We start from the raw sequence: 16,642 nt of genomic DNA, 5'->3' as shown, positions 1-16,642 counted from the left end.
TAGTGACAATAACATGTATAACAATATATATAATTATATATCAATATATATATATATATATATATATATATATATATATATATATATATATATATATATATATATATATATATATATATATATATATATATATATATATATATATTCATATATATATATATCATATCATATTCATTTCACATTCATATTTAACATACACTTACAGAAAAGGTGACGGCTATTCTTTTGTCAGAGCATCATCTTGACATCAGTTCATCTTCATAAATACAGCAAGAGGAAACAAACAAATCAGTAACTGTACAACAAAGTACTATAGCACAAACTAAGTATCATAATTCATGTTTTTGCCCAGAGTTAAACATGTAAACTTCTTTATAAAATAGAAGAGAGTGTTGCACAATTTTAGGTTTTCTGTGCAGCTGTTCCAGACGTCTACTCCTTTAACAGATAACAGACAAAATTTCATAATGTTTGTTCTTTTTTTGATAAACATGGCCATACCTCTGAGTTCATATTGGCTATTTCGGATTTTTAGCATAATCTGTTATGATTTTGACAAGTGATTGTTGTTTACTTTGAACATGATTTTCAAAGTGTAAAGACTAAGTTGTAAAATCTCTGAGTTTGAAGGTTTATAAATAATGCATCGGTTGGTTCATGCTAAGTTGATAATGTCTTATTGCCTTTTTTTGCAAGGTAAAGATTGGATCAATTCAAATACTTCACCAATCACAACAGACAAAAATGTGCAAAATTATATTCATAGACCTGAATCCAACTCCTAACTGATAAGGTAGTCCTGACCAAGACTAGCAACAAGATCACAGAGATGCCTCCCCTGGTCCTGAGAAAAAGCCCCAGTGTCATTCAAGGATGGGTCAAATGGACAAGGGACAAATTTCTCTACAGGGACAATAATATTAAACAATTCATTATTGCAGAATCAGAACAAAATCTTTATTTCAATTGTCAGTGAAGAAAAAAAACAACAACTCACAAACTAGGAGTTTCGGTGCTATGGTGCAACGTAAAACAATGAATAGCCCAATAATAGTAAGAAAATCAAAAGATAAAATATGGTCAACATTTGGTCAGCATTTATTAAATCATGGAAAACTGACATGTCTTTAGCCTGAGATTTTTAATCAAATATTCAACAAATGAAGCGGACCATTCCAGTCAGTATGACCTTTAAACCCTTCTAATGGATGATATTGTTGATATTGTTTTTTAGAATGATATCAACAACATCATTGCTGACCTCCAAAGTTCAAATTTCAGTTTAATCAACAAACCAAATTAGCAAAACCATATGAGAGAGGTCTTTTTGAGAAGTGACAGCGCAAATAATGTCAGAAACAAATAGCTCTACCCGTCACTGTTGATAATTAAACTGTCAACCTTTACATCAGTCTCCCAAAACTCATCCAGATTGAGATAGGGATGAATTTTAAAACATATCTGTCAGCCATTTTAGCAAGTTCATTTTAAATCTTACTTTTGGTGTACCAGACTTGTAAGCAATATTTATGTGCAAATATGTTTCACACACGATCTCATGCCCCGGTTGTCCATTTTAGGTGGTGTAGTTGCATGTATCAAACTCAACTATACATTTATCAAAAAAAAAAAAAAAAAAAAAAAATATATATATATATATATATATATATATATATATATATATATATATATATCAGGCCAGAGCAGTTTAGCAATTTTTTCATACCTGACAGTTTCAAAGGCTCACTATTGATCTTCCTCAGAGCGGTCACGTGATGTTGCTTTGACATCCCTTGATGTAAAGCTCATTGGAAGCCTTGAAGGTGGAAAAGCTCTAGATCAAAATGTGACCATTTACCATTTATAGTCCCATGGGCATGTGACCACTTACCTGGCCAACCAGAACCACACGCTTTGAAATTTTTTTTTTTCTTTTATTTAAGACAAGTGGATTAGGAGCTTTAGCCTGTCTTCCTCTTCAGAGGTTGTGATTGACAGGCAGATTAACCAATCAGAAAGACACATGGTCCATTTGTGTCAAAAATAAACATGGCTGTTTACACATGGAGAATAATCTACATAAAGCACTGAGAAACAGTGAGGATTTTTATAGAATCAGCAATCGAAGCACCAAAACTATTACTTTTTTCTCTTAAAAAAAATAAAAATAAAAATTAGGACTGTTTCATGAATTTGCATGCCATGGTAATCTTCTCTATATTGTTCCAATGTTAGTATATGTGTTAATGCACTAACACACACCAAACTATTACTTATTTCAGATAAAAGAAGTTATATATTTGGTTCTGAGTGTTATGAGAATTTTCCACAGACACATGATACAAATTATTGTTCTGAATTCGAACAGAATGTAGAAGGGTCTGGTCAGGAAAGAAGATCACTAGTGAGCATTTGAAACTGTCAGGTATGACACAAAACAAAACCTTTGTCTGAAAAAAAATTATCTTATGAGAATTTTCCCGTATTTGAGAGACATGTGATACAAATTATCGGCTGTGGTTGGATTGTCTCAAGTTTGGATGGAGGTCTTTCATGTTCTATGGTCCAGTGCCAGTCCCTTCTAGATCCGAACAGAATGCAGATGGGTCTGGCTGGTCAGGCTAGAAGACCGCTAGTGAGCAATTGAAACTTGTCAGATATGACAAAAAACAAAGCGTTTCTCTGAAAAAAAGACTCTAATAAAATAAATTATCGGAAGACCAAATGAATCTTGTTGGATACATTTGTCTTCTGCAATCATCAGCTGCTAAGTGCATCAACTTTTTAAACAGTTTATTCAGGCAACTGAGTAACCACCAGTGTTCTGCATGAGTCGCTGATAGAATTACGCATGACAGTTTTGGTGTCTAATGCTTTGCTAACACTGACATTTCACAGTCAAGCTAATTTACCACACTGTATAAACACAACATGATTTATTGCGATCTTTTAATCTCTCATGACAACCACCAGGACATTGTCGACAAATGTTCAGTCTGTACCAGCCCCATACAACCCCCTGTAAAAGGTTAAGCATGCTTCAAAACAAATAAATGACTAAACAAATGACAGTTGTATGGGAGTAGATTTTCAATTGCTCTTGCTGTATAAACAGGACAGCCAAGTGCTCTATTTGTCTATGAAGGACATCATGGCCCATTGACCAGGCAGTGTATCCAAATGCCCCGGGGATTAAAACATCTCTGCTGCTCGTTCTGAAGACACTTACAGAACACACTCAAGGGCTGGCCATGTGAAGGATACATTTAATTAAATGTTGGAGCCATCATCCTCATTTCACCGTGGTACCGTAGTTTCTCAGGACACGAGCGGGTGTCTCACCTCTGCTGATTGATGGCACAGAGTGGTCTGACGGAATTGCTGTTCTCACCTTCGAGATGAAACGCACCACCACAGCAGATCATAATTGCTCCAAGGAAGAAGGTTCATCAAAGAATTAAGTTATTGGCTTGATTAAAGAGATTAGTCACATAGGGGAAAGCAAGGCGTGCAGCGGGGGATCCCTGCACGTGTGGAGGTAATAGAAATGCACACATCAAATCCATTTTCCTCACATGTGACCCGGATTTGTCCGTGCCCTCCACATCCCCTCTCCTGGAAAAGTCTCTCCATTTTTAGCCCTATAGTGCAACTGGGTTAGAAGCACTTCACTTTTTTTTTTTTTTTAAAGCACACACATTATGCAAAATTTTAACCCGTAAAATGGTCCCCTTATCAAAAACAAATTGACACATTTTTGTACAGCATTTTTCCACCTTCAAGGCACTCAAAGCAAACCACTCACCCGTTCCCTCACAGATTGATACATCAGTGTAGACAGAGAGGGATGTGGGTGGGTTAAGTGTCTTGCTCAAGGACACAACGATAGCTTTCATCTGTGGGAACTGGAAACATTTTAAGTTAGAAAATCTGAAATACTCATCCCAAGGTGAGCAAATGCATCTTTAAAAGGGAATAAAAGACACAAGAATGAAAATGTGTTTTTTTTTAAAGGTACTACATTACGCAAAATTTACTTATCTGGGTTTTTAGCCATGTTATAATGCTGTTATCTCATCAAAAATATACTTGGACTTGTGTTTTGTTTTGTTTCCACATGTTTGAGTAACCCTATATTATTAGTCAAAATTCAAAATGCTCAAAGTGCAGTAGTTTTCATGTTAATAGCTCTTTTTACTTCCAGAGTTGAAATTATCCAAAGGTGTAAGGAGTTTAAAAATACAGTGGAACACTTCTTGTATTACACACACTTGTATCACAAGGTGGAACACTGTGTTTTCGGTGAAATATGAGCCCTTAACTGCAGAGAAGGACAAAGAGAAAGCTGGCTAGTTCTCCAAATTGAAAAGCAGACTACATTATATTAAGAAACAGAAATGTAATACACAGGAGGATTGCGTCAGTCTATAATTTGTCACCTATAGAAAATAACAAGTGTCTGGGCAGTTGGCAAATGTAAACAGCCGTCAGTCAAAACAAAGGATTAACTCTCCAGTCTACACATGCAAAAGTCCATTTTAACAGTGATTTGATTCCAGCGTTATGTTCTAAACACTGTGGGACCTGACCTCCTGCTGCAGAGGTGTCCATCACACAGCCCTGTCACCTGTCACTCACAGCCCTGCTCCTGACGCTGGCCCCTGTCTGTGCCTGGAATCTGCCCACATCGGCTCACCGGGAGGGGGGACGCAGTCACTGTGGTGTAGCTTTCATTTAAGACTGAAATAACAATGTCAATGTCCAGATTTGGGGCTTGCTTTGGGAGCACTACTTTTGCTGCCAGTAGAAATGTGTGATTATTAAAAAAAAAAAAAAAGTTTGTATGTTAAAACAAGTATAGTATAGTATAACAATTATGAAAGCAAAATCAATACCCATACTACTTACTACTTACTTAAAGATGCAAAAAAAAAAAAAAAAAAAAAAAAAAAAAAGTCAAACTATACTCACTTGAAGGATTGAACACATGAATCTTTCCTAAGTAGTTTTAGGATGGTCTTGATTTATATCAGCACTAGTATTTTTATTTATGTTTATTAAAGACATCACAATCACATTAGACAAGCCAGATGCACAAATGTTACTTTTCAACAACTGGCCGTAGAAAGAAATATATAACACTTGCATAAAAGCAGACAAGACACATTAGTTACATACAGATACAGAATTATTACATTTTCAGTGAGAGCAGTTTTGGTTGGAAACATACAATCATTTTAATTTACTTTTACATTTGTTGCAGATTTCCAATTTTAAATCATCTGTAAGCAGTTCCACAGTCTGGCCCCTTTGGCAGAGAAAGAACTGACCAAGAGTTGTATGTACATTGGGACAATTCAATTACCACTAGTAGCACCTTTTGTAGTAGCTCTGTGTAGATTTTATGGTCTTGGCGAGTTCTGAATTCAGTGGTGTATCAGAGTTAAAACACACTAAGACACAAAATGATTTAAGATGCCTGTGTTTGGGCTTTTTGTCAAGAACCTTAAGGGTCAGTTTGTATAAAGAACAGTGCAGTTTCAATGTGGTTGAGGAGGCCTGGGACCATGAGGTGATACAATAATATACATGTGAGAAGATCACCATGTTCATAAATAGTTTTGAAGTCTGGTGCGTTATATCTTTATATATAAAACAAAAGCAACTGAGACAAGTTTTAATCTTCCTTGTAAGTATTTTGTGTGACTAATAAATTTGACATTTTCATTCAGAATGAGGCCAAGGTATTTAACTTCATTGACTGACTTTGAATTTTCTCATTTTCAATAGTCACCTCAAAGTCACAGTTTTTTGTTTGTGTGCACACCGAAAAACAAAGAGAAACTGTTTTGTTTTTTTAACATTTATTCTGACACCTGCTGTAAGGCATGACTCCGATGTTCACTGGCCTGAGCAGGTGTTTTTGCAGATACATACAACACAGTATCATCAACGTAGATTTGGACATTAACAGTAGAACAGCATTGAGGGAGGTCATTGATATATTTGGAAAAAAGCAGCGGGCCACGTACAGATCCCTGTTGCACTGCAAAAGGATTGGAATATAAGATCACATCTTACTTTAAGAAACTGCTAGTATTTTGAAATTACATTTTATTGTCAAAATATGGTTTTATCTAAAATGTTGTCTGAAAATAAAAGTATCAATAAGTATATAGAGAGTATGGATACTCTCAAGCATGTATGTGAAAGTAAATGATGGTGCAGTGATGCAGTCTTTGGTCGCTTAGTTGACAAATCATTTGATGGGGTAGCAATCAGAATCTATTTAACTGACCATGTCCTGTTTGATTAGGATTATAAGGATTGTAGTATGAGGGAAACAAATACAGACTTTCTGCCTTGAATATATACACTGCATATTTGTATGTAAATGACAGAAAAAGTTCTAAATTGCTGTCGGCATTTCTATAGTAATTTTCTACGTGCTTAGTTGAGTGAACTGCCCTCAGCCTGCGGTCGTATGAGTGCAGTTTGCCTCAGATGCACAAATCACATATATTTCATAATTTTGAGAGCTTTTTACTTGCACCATGTTGACATATCACTGCTCAGAGCATGTCTTTAGTCAACAAAGACTTTCTTAAGCAATCTGATCTGAAACCCAATACTAAAGTAGTGTGTGTGGGTTTGAGAAAGAAAGTAGGACTTCAAAAAGGGAGAAAAAGTGATGTTTGAGTAGCTGTACAATGACGGTGTAATTGCTGGGATAATGGGTTGACAGACACCTCCTACAACCCATTACATTAATGGTTCCCTAAAAGCATTTGTATGACTTTGGTTACCTTGGATACGGCTGTGGAAAAGGCTTCGTTCCTCTAGGTGCAAGGACACTTTTTATTGTTATTGAGGGAATATTAATTTAAAATCCAAAGTTTAATTAAGGCCAATAAATTAATAGATGTTATCAATTGGTTGAAATGATAACTACTGTGAGGCTGACATTGATCTTTCAAAACAAGCTGTTCTGCTAAATGAGCGGCGAGGGGAGACTGATGTGTTCTGTCCACACAGATAACAATGACCATGGAAGAGAAAATTATTATTTCAATGTTTGACTTTTTTTCAAACTGTTTTCCAAGTAAGTGAACAAGCACAGTGGGCAAATCAAATCTTCAGATGGAAAAAAAAATAAAAAAATAAAAATAGATATACTAAGGGAAAAGTTGCCTATCATATCAAAAAAGTAAATAATTCAGATGGAGAGTTGAAGTGAAGCAGGCTGAACCTCCAGCACAAACAAGAACATACAGTACTTTTAACTTTTACTGCAAATGTAAGTACTTGTATGACTATAAACTCAGTAAAACAGGCTTAATGTTCCAAGCCTTGTCAAAGGGGACGGTGGCTCTGTCAAAGCTGTGTAAATATGTATCCATTGGAGAGGCTCACTATATTGACCACCTGTCTGTCACCCTCTGCTTGAATATCTTTCAAAGCACAGTGGCAGATGCAACAGATGTTTTTTATAGATTAAATGCGAGGAAGAGATACATAAGCAAAAGCAATGTATAAAAGTAAACAACAGAAACATGGGACAACCGGAAAAAACGGCTTTGATACTATAGGTAAACACATTTATCACACTATTGCTATGGAATACTTTTGAATGAACACTAAAATCTCCATTGGTTCACCTGCTTGATTCTATGGATATGCCATTAGTCTCCCTGGAATGTTCCACAGTATGACATTAAACAGGTCTAAGTTACATGTATTCGATTACAGGTGGTTTTATACCTCAAAAATACTTAGAAAAAACTGTGAGTCAGGTTGTCTCCCCACAGATCTGACCTGTAACATGGCCTAGTTTGGTAGAAAGGTTTAATGCCATACTGTGAAACATTCCAGGCAAATCAATAGCATCTCTAAGGAAAAAAGTACATGACAGGCCATCCACCAGAAAAGGGGACAACTATAGTGTACAGTTTGAAACTTGTAGCAACAAATTGTACTGTGTTTTTAAAAATAATAGTAAATACTAAATACTGAGTACTTTTCACATCCACGCTAGAGCTTGTCAACACCTCCAGACAGCTATACCTTTGTTAATTAGCAGGGGAAATTCAAAGCCACTGTGCAGAGATGATGGATCACGATATGCATCCTTCAAGCCAATTATTCCTTTGTAGCACATGTAATTAAGTAGAGAAATAGGATGTAGTGAATAATTATGATGAATGAAGCTCATTTTAATGGACAGATTAAGTGCATCGTTACAAAACTCCCATATTTCATAGCTTTTTTTTTCCAGGTGTGAATGTCACTGGGTCTCCTGGGGCGCACTGGTCTCTGGAGACGAGATACAGAGGCAATGACAGGCTTAGACCTGATAGCTCAATTTAACACTAACAAGAAAAAACTCAACTCTTCAGGAAGTTTAAAAGGGGACTTAAGGCCAATGCACACCAGGCCTTAAAAGACCCATTTTACCCTATTTTCACACATGTTTAACCCTACAAATTTATTCTCACCTCTAACAGAAAACACTCTGTTCCACTTTGTGATGCCATGTGGTGATACAGGAAGTATCTTCTATCCACATTATTACTTCCATCCCCCCCATATGTTTTATGAATTGATTCCAAAAACACAAAGTCTCAGCAGGTCCAAAATAAGTGAAGGGTGGTTTCATTTTTCAGTTCGCAAAATGTACAGTTTGTGTCCATTGCCCTGTTAGGATGATTCTTTAGCGGATAAGAGTGATGTAGACCTTAATAGCAGATTTGTTGGTGATGAGATATTTCTGAGGTAATGTCCGTACATTTTTCCATGAAATATTGTCAATAGAGTCCAGCTAACAGCGCATGAGTAGGGCTGTGTTTGGGAGGTGCACTTGTGGTGATAGTCGCTCTTTTTCGGTGCTGACTCATTATAAGACAAGTTTAATTGAAGATGAAGCCAAGTGAGTTCATTTTGAAAAGTTTTTCAAAGTTTGGTGCAGCGTCGTCACTCACGCCTGCTCAAGCCGATATTTTCAGGTTCTGGCCCTGTCCTGCCGCTTCCCCAGTTTAGGCTCCTGGCACCACTAATGACTCTGTTGCAACCAATGAAAGAACGGCAGGTGTAACCCTGTCATCATATCACTGAATACAACTCAGAACATCTAATAAACAAAATGTGAACTAAATCGTGTTAAATTAATACTGTTGAGTTTGGAAAAATATCAGAATAAAATTATATTTTTATTTATTAAAATAAAATGGCAAATATTGGTAGGGACTATTTTGTCTTCCCCAGATATTGGTTGTGACATGTCCTCACCATCCCTATGCAAACCTACGCCCTCACTGTATACCTCAAAACTATCACTTCATGACATCACAAGGTGGAACAGAACATTCTAAACTTTGGAGATGTGGACAGACTAATAATAAAGGATTATTCAAATGTGTGAATGAAATAAAACACGACTCGAGTTAGGTTTTTGATAAGGTAAGAACATTATAACGTGGCTTAAATCTCACAAGAGTGAATTTTGCATAATATAGAATCTTTAACACACTTCTGGGGTGTTTTATAAAAATAGTTTTATCTGCAGATTACTTAAAATGAAAGACAAAAGTGGTGAACTGTTGGAGAAGGTTATAGCGAGATAACTTTCAGATGGTGTAGAGAAACAGGAAAGGAGCCCGTGTTTCTGTGCAGCTCTCGTGCCTCTCCTCAAAGTTCACAGCGCTCCCTCTGTCAGTCACAGCGCACAGAGCTGTCAGTCCTCACTGGAGAACAGCAAAAGGCGCCTGTTTTCAGACGCTGCGGGCTGGATATTTTATTAGTTACTACACCCAAGAACTATTACAACGAAAATCTGCACTTTGACAATATCCATTTTATGTGCCCCCATCTGTATTAAATATTATTGGCCAGTGGGATGTTGTGATGACATCTGAAACCAAAGGGAGCAAGACAAGAGGACTGCCACACTTTTACTGCATTTTATAATTTTAACCCATTTTAGTCAGCTTTTATCTCATTTTATACCTTTTATTTTAAGCATGAGCTCCTGTTTTATCCCACTAAACCCTCTTGTATTGCAATAAATGTAATGTTATTTTAATTGCATTTGGGGTTTTATTGGTTACATCACACCAGCTCTCACCAGTTTATTTCCCTCCATCATTTTTACTATCAACCCGTGACATCAACTCATAAAAAAACAATAAAGGTGGTTCTTTTGCTGCGCACCAAAGTGTCCCAGTGTGTGGTGGCCTTTAACTGAAATCGACTTAGTTATGAGCTCACAACGTCGATTCCCCATCATTAGTTTATTCAAAGTTATCATTTGATTCTTGCATGTTTGAGTAATCCTGTGTTGTGCTTGGAGCGCTTAGAAAATTGCAGTTTTAAAGGTGCACTGCGTAACATTTCTAGTAGATGATCCACCGCTGTCTCAGATCTAGCTATCACAAAGGAGTCACCACCACGTTACACCAGCACCACGCTACATTACAGTTCAGCTCTATGGAGACTCGTCTCTATTCACAGAAGGATTTAATCTATTTTTTAGCAATAGAAACACCTGTAATGAATAAATGCTAGATGGAAATTTGTAATGTCATACTATGGAACATTCCAGGCAACGCAATGACATCTTCTTGAAGACAAATGTGTAGTGCACCCAAGACCAGAAAAATTGCACAGTGCACCTTTAACCCACCTCCAATCACCCATTTGTACTATTTATGATTATTTTAAAGGGCCCATCTCATGCAAAATCAACTTTTCAGAGCTTTCTATCTCCTAAGAGTGATGTGTGGGCCTTGTATATGTAGCCGAAGTGGTTTTTAGATTGATTCAGCATTGTTTTTAACAAATTGTAGTGTATTTCTGCCACCCTCCCACACGACAATGAACTAAAGCTGCTACAATGATGACGCCGCCAGCTACACCTATATCGCATTTGATGTAGCAGAAAGCACTTCGCACCCGCCCCCGTCCCCCACTCCACTGCCTCCGCCTCCACCCCGCATCGGCTGACATTTCCCACATGAACACCTAAACAAAAGCGACAGCATAAGATAATTGTTCTACACTGCAGTGTACACGATATAATACATTTTACTAGCGTTTATTAATACTTTACCAATCAGTAATGTTCAGCTGATGCCGACGCGGTGCTTGCGCTTCGTGCACCTCTAAGTCCTCATTTGATTTTGGGTCCAACACATAAGGCTGAACACGCTGTATCGCCATAATGAATAAAAGTTTATTCCTACCGCTATCAGGGTGCACATTTGTCTTCCCCTCCCTCCCTGAGATGGGCGGAGGAAGGGCGGCTCACTCAGAGCCTACGTCACATTTGGAGGGCAGAGCCTGTGCTTTCTCAGGACGGGTGGGGGGATGAGCAATAGAAGGTCTTTCACAGTTCTTGGTCTGTGACTGAATGTGCAGAAGATACAATGTGAAAAGAGTTATTTTGCATGAGATGGGCCCTTTAACTCTTTCCCCCATGAAGACGACATTTGACGACCCACCCGAACCCTTAATGACGACTTTTGACACCTCCGCCGTATCACTAAAGACGAGATTTGATGAGAATGCCGCTGATGCGTCTGTGTGTAGTCCTGCGATATCTGAACAAACTATCTGAGCTTTATACTCGATTATGAACCAAAATTGAAAGGTTAGTCCTTTAAAATATTTCAGTCTTTTTTTCCAAGATGCGATGTATAACAGAATCGCTACAGAAAAAACGCTTATGTGGAGCTCTGCGCACGAGAAAATATAGCCAAGATGACAAATACTGGACACACACTGACGGGGAAGAGTTTTATTATTATATTATCATATTATAATAAGCTAAATTAGTTGAATAAGCTAAATGAGTTGAATAAATAAAATAAGTTGAATAAGCTAAATGAGTTGAATAAGTTAAATGGAAAAAAAAATTATTGGGTGCACACAGATGTACAACAGGTAAAAACAGGTGTACACTTGTCTCTACTGTATCTGGTGATATGAAATCTGTTTAAATACTTTGACAAAGTATATATTTTTTATTTTTTTATGAATATAGTACTCAGAACATGCAGATATCAGATGCTGAATGTAGTTTTTTGTTTTCGAGCTTGCACCTGACCAGGTAAACTCTCATTTTCAGTGAGCTGTTATACACCTATAAATGAGTTGAATCACATTTAAACATCCATAAATGAATAGTTCAGAGTCTAAGGTTTCCAGAGATACCAAATATGTCTGTGTTACAATTAAGTTCATGAGTGTAAAAATCATTTATAATCACTCGTGGAAGTCTGTTTTCTTTTATGCAAAAGCCCTAGTAACATATGTATGGGTTGTTCCTAGTAGGCGTCCAGGGGGGAAAGAGTTAAAGAAATCAGACTGTTTTGTTTCGTATTGAAGTGAAAAGGAACTGAAAGAGACATTACTCATTTTCCAGTATTATTCATTTAACTGGTTTCTTCATGTGCAAATGTTGATTTCACATTGCTTCTTTCTAGATTAGTTAATTACTGTTTGACTCTTCGGCTGCAGTATAAACTTCTGCGGTACAGTTTTGAGGCCGATATATGTATTTGTATTCAGAGATTTGAGTAAGCCTTCTCAGCACCGAAATAAAGGTCAAATCCTGTCTAGACAGAAGAGCCTGAACTTTTGTCTTCCTTAGACTACTTTGCTCCTCTTTCAGTAAGTGTTTCACAATGTAATGCTTCCTGCCCTTGTACAGCACCAGAGGCTCCATTGGCTATGAAACTAAATGTAGCTACACCATGAGACAGGTCCCTGGTCAGATTGCAAATGCCCCAGTTTGTGAGTGACAGGCAGACGCATGGGAGTGTGGATTAGAATTCTCCTCTAATCACTCTGTAATTCAGCCCTGTCAGACCCGGGGCCCGCTCATGGCACCGCTTCTGCCAAATAAGCACTTTGTACCTAAACGCTGATGTGCGATTTTCAAGGTAGCAGAGTCGTCCCCTCATGTGTACACAGAGAGGGGGCTCAAATACTCTTAAGATCAGGTGTAAACGTGAGGAAGATAGTGGTGCCATGGGTGTGTTGCTTTACTGGTAAACAAATAATTATTCACTGTCCACGACAGTCGATTTGTGTGCCACTTTTTCTGTATCAGTTTTGTTCACTGTTACTGTTTATTAATAAGGTTAGGGTTTTTTATATTGATCATGTTATATTGATTGGTCATTTGCGCAGTCACCTGCATTTAACACATATGGGTCATTAAGATGTATTCCACCCACTAATGTTCATTTAGCATCATAACTTATTTTATCACACGGCGATAAACTGTTTTAGTGCGCTGACAACATCCCCAGCTAATGTTGCAACTTCATATTAACCGCACAGACAGTGGCACTTTCTGCACTCAGGCGGCGCATGCATCTGCTGTGTTCATAAACAAATCTTCATCTGTACTGACTGCAAGATACTGGCCAATGGAACAAGTACATTTCCATAGAGAAAATTCAGACTCAAAAAAAAAACAGCAAGCAGGCCAGATATTGACCTTCTACTGTGACCCTTATGAAAAATATCCATCTTTGAACTGGTGCCTACAAACCACTGGCAGCTGAGATTTTATTTTTTATTTAATTTATTTTTTCACCACAATGGTTATGTGTTGATAGTGAGTACCTCCTCAAGTCTGAACAGTCGGAGTAAAAAAAAAAAAAAAATCAGATAGTGTTTGTGTGAGTATTTAAATCAGAAGCTCACATGACAGAGGCTTACTTTAGGTTTTGGGGTTTTTTTTCGTGATTTTATGGCAGCTTCAAAATCGAAATACACACTTTTTATGAAACACTCCAAGTGTAACTTTTTCTTTTTAAATTTTTCTCAAAAGAAAAAAAAAAAAAAGTCTCAAAAGTCCATACTCTCACTGACACACAAATCAGAGTCAGAGAGAGAGAGAAAAAAAAAGAAGCCCTCCAATGGAATGTTTACGTTTATTGTGACTATAGGTATGTGACAAAAACTGGCATGTAAGAGAATTTTCTTCACTATTTTCCTGTTGCACAAACTTATATTGTTGAAACAGCGGTTTCCTTGCAGTGACATTTGGCGCTCAGTCTAAGTGCTTTTACAGTTACAAGTAGTTGTCCCTTTAATACGGGACTCCTATTTATAGAAGAGTGTGAAGTTCTGTGCTCTCACAGAGTGCCCACTGTGCTAAAACTAAAAGTGCCCTGCATCGATTTGAATCAACAATGTGCAATAATGTGCTCCAACAGCCACCCCCTCCCTTTCCGTTAGAGCAGTTAAGTTCACACACACACATTGTCTGACACTGCAGGCTTTTACCATTTCACCCGGGGTCAGGAAGCGAAAGAAAGAGTTGGAAAAAAGTTACAAGCATTTAAAATGACAAAATAAGTAGAATAGTAGATGGAGCAGGTAATGGAAGCTCTGAGGCAATTGCTCTACCTTCAACAGGAAGAAAGCGTCAGCCGTTACCGCCCTTGGCCTTCAGAACTGAATAAGTACATTTTAATGCAACATATTTCTAGAATTTAAATATGATTCCAGGTATACTTTACATCAAAAATATGACTGATGATTGTGCCGTAGCAACAGGAGTTGACAATGAGAAATACAGGACCCCATTTATATCATTCTCCGTACATCTGTACAACCTGTAACAGATAACCCTGTGTCCTGTCATTATTTCATTTTTGCACCGTTTCTCCTTACAACCTCTTGTTTAGAACTGAGATATATTTGTATTACCATATTTCTACATTTTATTTATACTTGTACATTGACATTTATATAACTATGCCTTATTGACACCAGTTTCTTGCTATTTTTGCTGCTTATTATTTTGAATTTATTATTCCAGTGGTTTTAAGAAGTACTCCGTTCTGTTATTTAAGTAAAAGTACAGATACCAGAGCAAAAAAATACTCAAGTAAAAGCATCACATGAAAACTGTACTTAACCCTATCCAAAAAGTTACATAGTCCACCTTTACGTATGGATATATGGGCAAGGATTTAAATAAAGTATAAGTAAAGGTATTACATTAAAAAATCTACTTAAGTAATACTATTGAAGTACCTATTAAAAATGTACTTAAAGAGTAAAAACTAAAAGTATTTTGCGCTTCAATTGTAGTAATTTTTATAAGATTTGTGCTGAATTCTAGCTGTTTTTATTTGTTTATTTGTTATTTTTGTTTGCTTGAATTATAAACATGTTAAAAATAAACCTTCAAAAGAAACAGAAAAACGCACACCAAAATTCCTGTAGAGGTGCAAATCCAAGGAGCAGCAAGACAAAAGCGAAAAAATGCATAGCACACTCAGATGGCCGATGTCCAAAAGTTTCTTTATTTTTAAAATAATGTTTCGGCAAAAAAAGCCTTCATCAGATATTTTTCTTGCTTTGGACCACAGCACACAAAATGGTTGCTTGCCCAGGTGCTCATATACACCTCCAACCAATGGGAGGTCCCAAAGTGAGGTCACCCAGTGAGTTCAGCCCACTTTACAAGAAAAAAACATTTAAGTTACATAAAAGACATTCTATTAAATACAGAAATAGCTTAACTCTACATTCAGTCTGTGAGGAGCTAGAGTCTTAAGTTGGTGAATCCAGTTGTGTTCTCTTTTTGACAGGAGCATTTCTAGATTTCCAACTCTAAGGGGCAGTTCCATGTGTTCAATGCCAATATGTCTTAGGGAAGCGATAAGATGGTTAAAATCTGCAAAATGAGCCGCCACAGGATATTTCATGTTTTTGCATCTGATTGTACTCCTATGTTCTGCAATACGTGTTTTCAAAGCCCTGCTTGTTTTACCCACATAGGCTTTAATAATTACTTACAGATTTAGTATTGCACGATATAATTCCTCTGATGGGTATTTTCTTTCCAGTGTGAGGGTGCTTAAAACTGTTGCAGCGATAGGTGTAAAAATAAACACAAAAACACAAAACACAAAAATAAACCTTCAGCCTTTTCGGCAAGTCAAACAATATTAAAAATAATACTTATAATAATCAGACTTATATAGCACTTTTTGGACACTCACAGACGCTTCACAAACAAACAGGAAGCAACAGGGAGGAAAAGACTGTACCTGCTCTCAAATGTTGTGAAGTAAAAGTAAAAAAGTATCCTCCATTTTCATCACCATTTGTATTTATTGTGATGTGTGAGATACTGTAAACAAAGCATTTCCCTTGCGGATCAATTAAGTTAATCTAAGTCTAGTCTGAGTTTATTATGCCAGACTTGGGGAAAAAAAGATGAGGATTATAAAATGTTGTTGTTGTTGTTTTGGGAGGTATTTTAGACAAACTCACAGATGGCAGTAGGCAGACGTAATTGGATATTAGTCACCAAGGACCCAGCTCAATCATTCTCACCTTGAAATGCTAAATAGTGAGGCGATCCACAGTGTCCTGTTTACAATGTAGGTATCATCTGTAAGATTATAGCTCATTGCTGTCCCCGGATGACGCGCGCTGTAATGACTAAACAAAATGACTGGGGATTCTTCTCTGAGGGCCCATCAAAGGTTTTATTCAAATGACTCACTGCTGGGACAATACAAAACCCACCATTTTACATAAAGGCTCCCATTTAGCTGTTATTTGTGAAAAGGTTCAAACAAGAAGCAGGAGCATGAGAAATAAACACGAGTCA

At 37.0% G+C, this 16,642-nt stretch overlaps 1 pseudogene; it reads right to left on the bottom strand.

Annotated features, from left to right (window-relative positions):
• Positions 1-2,169: 2,169 nt before the first annotated feature.
• LOC129410487 (U6 spliceosomal RNA) lies at positions 2,170-2,258 on the bottom strand (annotated as a pseudogene).
• Between the last annotated feature and the right edge of the window lie 14,384 nt (positions 2,259-16,642).

The sequence above is a fragment of the Boleophthalmus pectinirostris genome, unplaced genomic scaffold (assembly GCF_026225935.1).
Source record: "Boleophthalmus pectinirostris isolate CB_2022bp ecotype Guang Dong unplaced genomic scaffold, ASM2622593v1 HiC_scaffold_22, whole genome shotgun sequence".
Lineage (NCBI taxonomy): Eukaryota > Metazoa > Chordata > Actinopteri > Gobiiformes > Gobiidae > Boleophthalmus > Boleophthalmus pectinirostris.
The sequence above is the reverse complement of the archived record's forward strand: the minus strand, read 5'-3'. Positions and strand labels throughout refer to the sequence as shown.